The following is a 6,053-nucleotide window of genomic DNA, read 5'->3' on the forward strand; positions in this document are numbered from 1 at the left end:
GGCCTTCAAAGTAAAAGCATGGCCTTGAGTAGAGCCTTAAAGGGGAACTGCACTGTTTTGGGATTTTGCCCATCGTTCACAATCATTATGAGAGACAAGAAGACAAAATTTTTTATTTTTTTTTCCACTTCCTAACATATAAAAATCGTCTCGTTCTTAATGGCTAGAAGTGCAGCTAATGGGAGCAATCAATTCTACCTCTAAATCACTTTAAAAATGCATTCCAAAAATGTCAACAATACTTCATTTACGTTATGTAACCTGTATAATAACCAAACTTGTTATTGTCAGAGCGATCACTGAGGAACTCTTTTTCTAGCGTGCTAACACATCGGCGTGCTACGGTATCAGCCGTAAAAGCTAACTACGGCAAGAGATAAGCTAGCTTTGGTTTGAGTTTGTAATGCACAACAATGTGATAGGACAGCAATCTGTACTGAGTGACAAACATGAACAATCATATTACAGTATCTGTAAAGTATTATTTCATGTTTTGTTTGTACACAGCTAGCCAGACAGTGTATGTAGTGTAGTTGTAATAACACACATGACGTGCTGCGTGTATCATGATCAATATTAAAGTGACTCACTCCATGTACAGTGTTTGTCTGGTCCGTCTCCTGTTGATTTTGGGTAAGCACTCCATTTATGTCGAAATAGCTTGTCTCCAAGTTCCATATTTATAGCCTCAAAATGGCTTTCGTCCCGTCTGCTCCAACGTCTCACTCGTCCTTGGTGCTCGCTTCTATAAGCAGCAGTATATTCAGCTTCAAAAATGGGGGGATTGATTGATTGATTGAGACTTTTATTAGTAGGTTGCACAGTGAAGTACATATTCCGTACAATTGACCACTAAATGGTAACACCCGAATAAGTTTTTCAACTTGTTTAAGTCGGGGTCCACTTAAATTGATTCATGATACAGATATATACTATCATATATACTATCATCATAATACAGTCATCACACAAGATAATCACATTGAATTATTTACATTATTTACAATCAGGGGTGTGGAGGGGGGGGGGGGTAGGATATGGACAGCAAGTAGTGGACATATAGAGAGAGAGAGAGAGAGAGAGAGATCAGAAGGCATAAGAAAAAGTATCTGCATTTGATTGTTTACATTTGATTATTAGCAATCCGGGGAGGGTGTTAGTTTAGGGTTGTAGCTGCCTGGAGGTGAACTTTTATTGCGGTTTTGAAGGAGGATAGAGATGCCCTTTCTTTTATACCTGTTGGGAGCGCATTCCACATTGATGTGGCATAGAAAGAGAATGAGTTAAGACCTTTGTTAGTTCGGAATCTGGGTTTAACGTGGTTAGTGGAGCTCCCCCTGGTGTTGTGGTTATGGCGGTCATTTACGTTAAGGAAGTAGTTTGACATGTACTTCGGTATCAGGGAGGTGTAGCGGATTTTATAGACTAGGCTCAGTGCAAGTTGTTTAACTCTGTCCTCCACCTTGAGCCAGCCCACTTTAGAGAAACACTACAAATGATCAATATACGGTAAATATTGAACATATGACATATTGTTATGAAGGTGACATGTGTGTTCTTGTCTCTCGTAATGATTGTGAACGATAGGCAACATTTCCCCCAAAAAGTGTAGTCATAGTAGTTTCTAACAACATGGTAAATTACCAGGTTGTCGAGGGCCCCAGTTACTACGTATGCCTTGGGCCCCCAAATGACTAAATACACCCCTGACAGAGTGTTTGGTGAGCTGGATTATTCTGAGTCTTTGTATTTTGTTTCTGTTCTAAGGGTGTCTCCAACCAATATCGATATAAAGTATTGTTCAGATAGCAGCAAAACAAGTTGGCCTAAGGGATTGTGGGGTGCAGCAATTAACCTGTGTTTTAAAGGCCTACTGAAACCCACCACTACCGACCACGCAGTCTGATAGTTTATATATCAATGATGAAATCTTAACATTGCAACACATGCCAATACGGCCGGGTTAACTTATAAAGTGACATTTTAAATTTCCCGGGAAATATCCGGCTGAAAACATCTCGGTATGATGACGTATGCGCGTGACGTAGTCAGTTAAACGGAAGCATTGGTACCCCGTAGAATCCTATACAAAAAGCTCTGTTTTCATTTCATAATTCCACAGTATTCTGGACATCTTTTGCAATTTGTTTAATGAACAATGAAGGCTGCAAAGAAGAAAGTTGTAGGTGGGATCGGTGTATCAGCGGCTGGCTGCAGCAACACAACCAGGAGGACTTTGTTGGAGAGCAGACGCGCTAGCCGGCGACCTCACCTTGACTCCCTACGTCTCTGGGCCGCCAACCGCATCTGTGATCGGGTGAAGTCCTTCGTCGCACCGTTGATCGCTGGAACGCAGGTGAGCACGGGTGTTGATGAGCAGATGAGGGCTGGCTGGCGTAGGTGGAGAGCTAATGTTTTAAGCATAGCTCTGTGAGGTCCGGTTGCTAAGTTAGCTTCAATGGCATCGTTAGCACAGCATTGTTAACCTTCGCCAGGCTGGAAAGCATTAACCGTGTAGTTACATGTCCACGGTTTAATAGTATTGTTGATTTTCTATCTATCCTTCCAGTCAGGGGTTTATTTCTTTTGTTTCTATATGCAGTTAAAGCACGATGCTATCACGTTAGCTTGTAGTTAAAGTGTTTCACCGATGTATTGTCGTGGAGATAAAAGGCACTGAATGTCCATTTCGCGTTCTCGACTCTCATTTTCAAGAGGATATAGTATCCGAGGTAGTTTAAAATACAAATCCGTGATCCACAATAGAAAAAGGAGAGAGTGTGGAATCCAATGAGCCAGCTTGTACCTAAGTTACGGTCAGAGCGAAAAAAGATATGTCTTGAACTGCACTCTAACGTTCCTCATTCACAAATTTTTCATCCTCGCTCAAATTAATGGGGAAATCGTCACTTTCTCGGTCCGAATCGCTCTCACTTCTGGCCGCCATCACTGTAAACAATAGGGAACTTTGCGGAAATGTTCAGCTGACTACGTCACGCTACTTCCGGTAGGGGCAAGGCTTTTTTTTGTCAGATACCAAAAGTTGCGATCTTTATCGTCGTCGTTCTATACTAAATCCTTTCAGCAAAAATATGGTAATATCGCGAATTGATCAAGTATGACACAGAATAGATCTGCTATCCCCGTTTAAATAACAAAAATTCATTTCAGTAGGCCTTTAAAACGTCTCACTTACCTAATTGTAAAGTCTTGTCAGCCTCACGCGCACACATACCTCGGTAATGTATTTCTTTTTTCGTTAATTATTTCTTTAATTCTGATAATATCACCTCTTCTTCTCAACAATGTCTTTTACACTCACTTTGAAACAAACAAAAAACAAAATTAAGTCTTCAAATAGTCGAAGGTTTTTCCGAAGGAGTCTGATTCAACTATTAACATCGCAGTTGAAACATCTAATATTAATCCTCCCTCCTCGGGAGTAGTAGGTGTAGGTGTAGCGCCCTTTGGCAAAGGTAATGATCCTTCCGCAGGTTCACAAACGAAAACTTTGTTGCAATTTTTACTTCTTCTATTTTGTCAAGTTTGATGTCTCTCTGGAAGCTCACTAAACGATACAATCTCGAGAGTGTTTGTTTGTCATTATCATTATTATTTATTTCTTTGAGGTGGTAAAAGTTACTTTGTTCACTTTGATTGAAGACTGTTTCTTTAACGTTGGAAGATTAGCATACGGCGGATAGGTCTACATCCTTGTGACGCTACAGTGAACAGTCTTTACACTTAACTACATTTCACAATCTGGTAATATTTAAAAAATAAAATAAATAAAAACAATGCCGTAGATTCGATGAAAAAAATCTTAACGAATCAAACATTACTAAAAAAAAGGATTAGTCGACGACAGACTAAGACACTGGATGTCTTGCAGGGTTCACCGTGACATTTGCCGACTAGTCGTGGAGAAGCTTGTAACCGGAGTTTTTGCTGACAACCAAAATCTGAGAAAAAAACGGGGGAAAAAACAAGCTGGGACACTCCTAAGTCCTGCGTATGACTGTAGTTCTTGTAGGATGTACAGTACAGGCTAAACGTTTGGACACACCTTCTCATTTCAATGCGTTTTCTTTATTTTCATGACTATTTACATTGTAGATCATCAATGAAGGCATCAGAACTATGACACCTGTGAAGTGAAAACCCTTTCAGGTTCACCTCTTGAAGCTCACGGAGAGAATGCCAAGAGTGTGCGAAACAGTAATCAGAGCAAAGGGTGGCTATTTTGAAGTAACTACAATACAAAACATGTTTTGAGTTATTTCACCTTTTTTTGTTAAGTACATAACTCCGCATGTGTTCATTCATAGTTTTGATGTCAATCAATCAATGTTTATTTATATAGCCCTAAATCACAAGTGTCTCAAAGGGCTGTACAAGCCACAACGACATCCTCGGTACAGAGCCCACATACGGGCAAGGAAAAACTCACCCCAGTGGGACGTCGGTGAATGACTATGAGAAACCTTGGAGAGGACCGCATATGTGGGTAACCCCCCCCCCTCTAGGGGAGACCGAAAGCAATGGATGTCGAGTGGGTCTGACATAACATTGTGAAAGTCCAGTCCACAGTGGATCCAACACATCAGCGGGAGTCCAGTCCACAGCGGGGCCAACAGGAAACCATCCCGAGCGGAGACGGGTCAGCAGCGCAGAGATGTCCCCAACCGATGCACAGGCTAGTGGTCCACCCGGGGTCCCGACTCTGGACAGCCAGCACTTCATCCATGGCCACCGGACCTATGCAACTCCCCCTCGCAAGGGACAGGGGAGAAGAGGAGAGAAGAAAAGAAACGGCAGATCAACTGGTCTAAAAAAGGGGGGTCTATTTAAAGGCTAGATTATACAAATGAGTTTTAAGATGGTACTTAAATGCTTCTACTGAGGTAACATCTCTAACTGTTACCGGGAGGGCATTCCAGAGTACTGGAGCCCGAATAGAAAACGCTCTATAGCCCGCAGACTTTTTTTTGGCTCTGGGAATCACTAATAAGCCGGAGTTCTTTGAACGCAGATTTCTTGTCGATGTGACAATCTCCAATGTAAATAGTCATTGAAATGAAGAAAACACATTGAATGAGAAGGTGTGTCCAAACTTTTGGCCTGTACTGTATGTGTGGCATTTGTCGATATAAACAAGTATCAAATAATTATAGTTTCATGTTCCTTACAGATACAAAGCTTCCAAACCATGTGCGTACTAGAAGTATTCAGTAACGAGCATGTTCACAATCATTCAACTGACTGTATCACGATCTTAAACTTCATGATCTATTCGCCCCCCCCAAAAAAACAATTACAACTCCACTTCAATTGAAAGACAGCATAAGAATCTGGGTATTATCTTCGACCCAACTCTCTCGTTTGAGTCACACATTAAGAGTGTTACTAAAACGGCCTTCTTTCATCTCCGTAATATCGCTAAAATTCGTTCCATCTTGTCCACTAGCGACGCTGAGATGCGTTCGTTACGTCTCGTCTCGATTACTGTAACGTATTATTTTCGGGTCTCCCTATGTCTAGCATTAAAAGATTACAGTTGGTACAAAATGCGGCTGCAAGGCTTTTGACAAAAACAAGAAAGTTTGATCATATTACGCCTATACTGTATATACCTTTATATACATATATACATATATATATACCTATACTGGCTCACCTGCACTGGCTTCCTGTGCACTTAAGATGCGACTTTAAGGTTTTACTACTTACGTATAAAATACTACACGGTTTAGCTCCAGCCTATCTCGCCGATTGTATTGTACCATATGTCCCGATAAGAAATCTGCGTTCAAAGAACTCCGGCTTATTAGTGATTCCCAGAGCCAAAAAAAAGTCTGCGGGCTATAGAGCGTTTTCTATTGGGGCTCCAGTACTCTGGAATGCCCTCCCGGTAACAGTTAGAGATGCTACCTCAGTAGAAGCATTTAAGTCCCATCTTAAAACTCATTTGTATAATCTAGCCTTTAAATAGACCCCCCTTTTTTAGACCAGTTGATCTGCCGTTTCTTTTCTTCTCTCCTCTTCTCCCCTGT

Source organism: Entelurus aequoreus, linkage group LG15, assembly GCF_033978785.1.
Source record: "Entelurus aequoreus isolate RoL-2023_Sb linkage group LG15, RoL_Eaeq_v1.1, whole genome shotgun sequence".
Lineage (NCBI taxonomy): Eukaryota > Metazoa > Chordata > Actinopteri > Syngnathiformes > Syngnathidae > Entelurus > Entelurus aequoreus.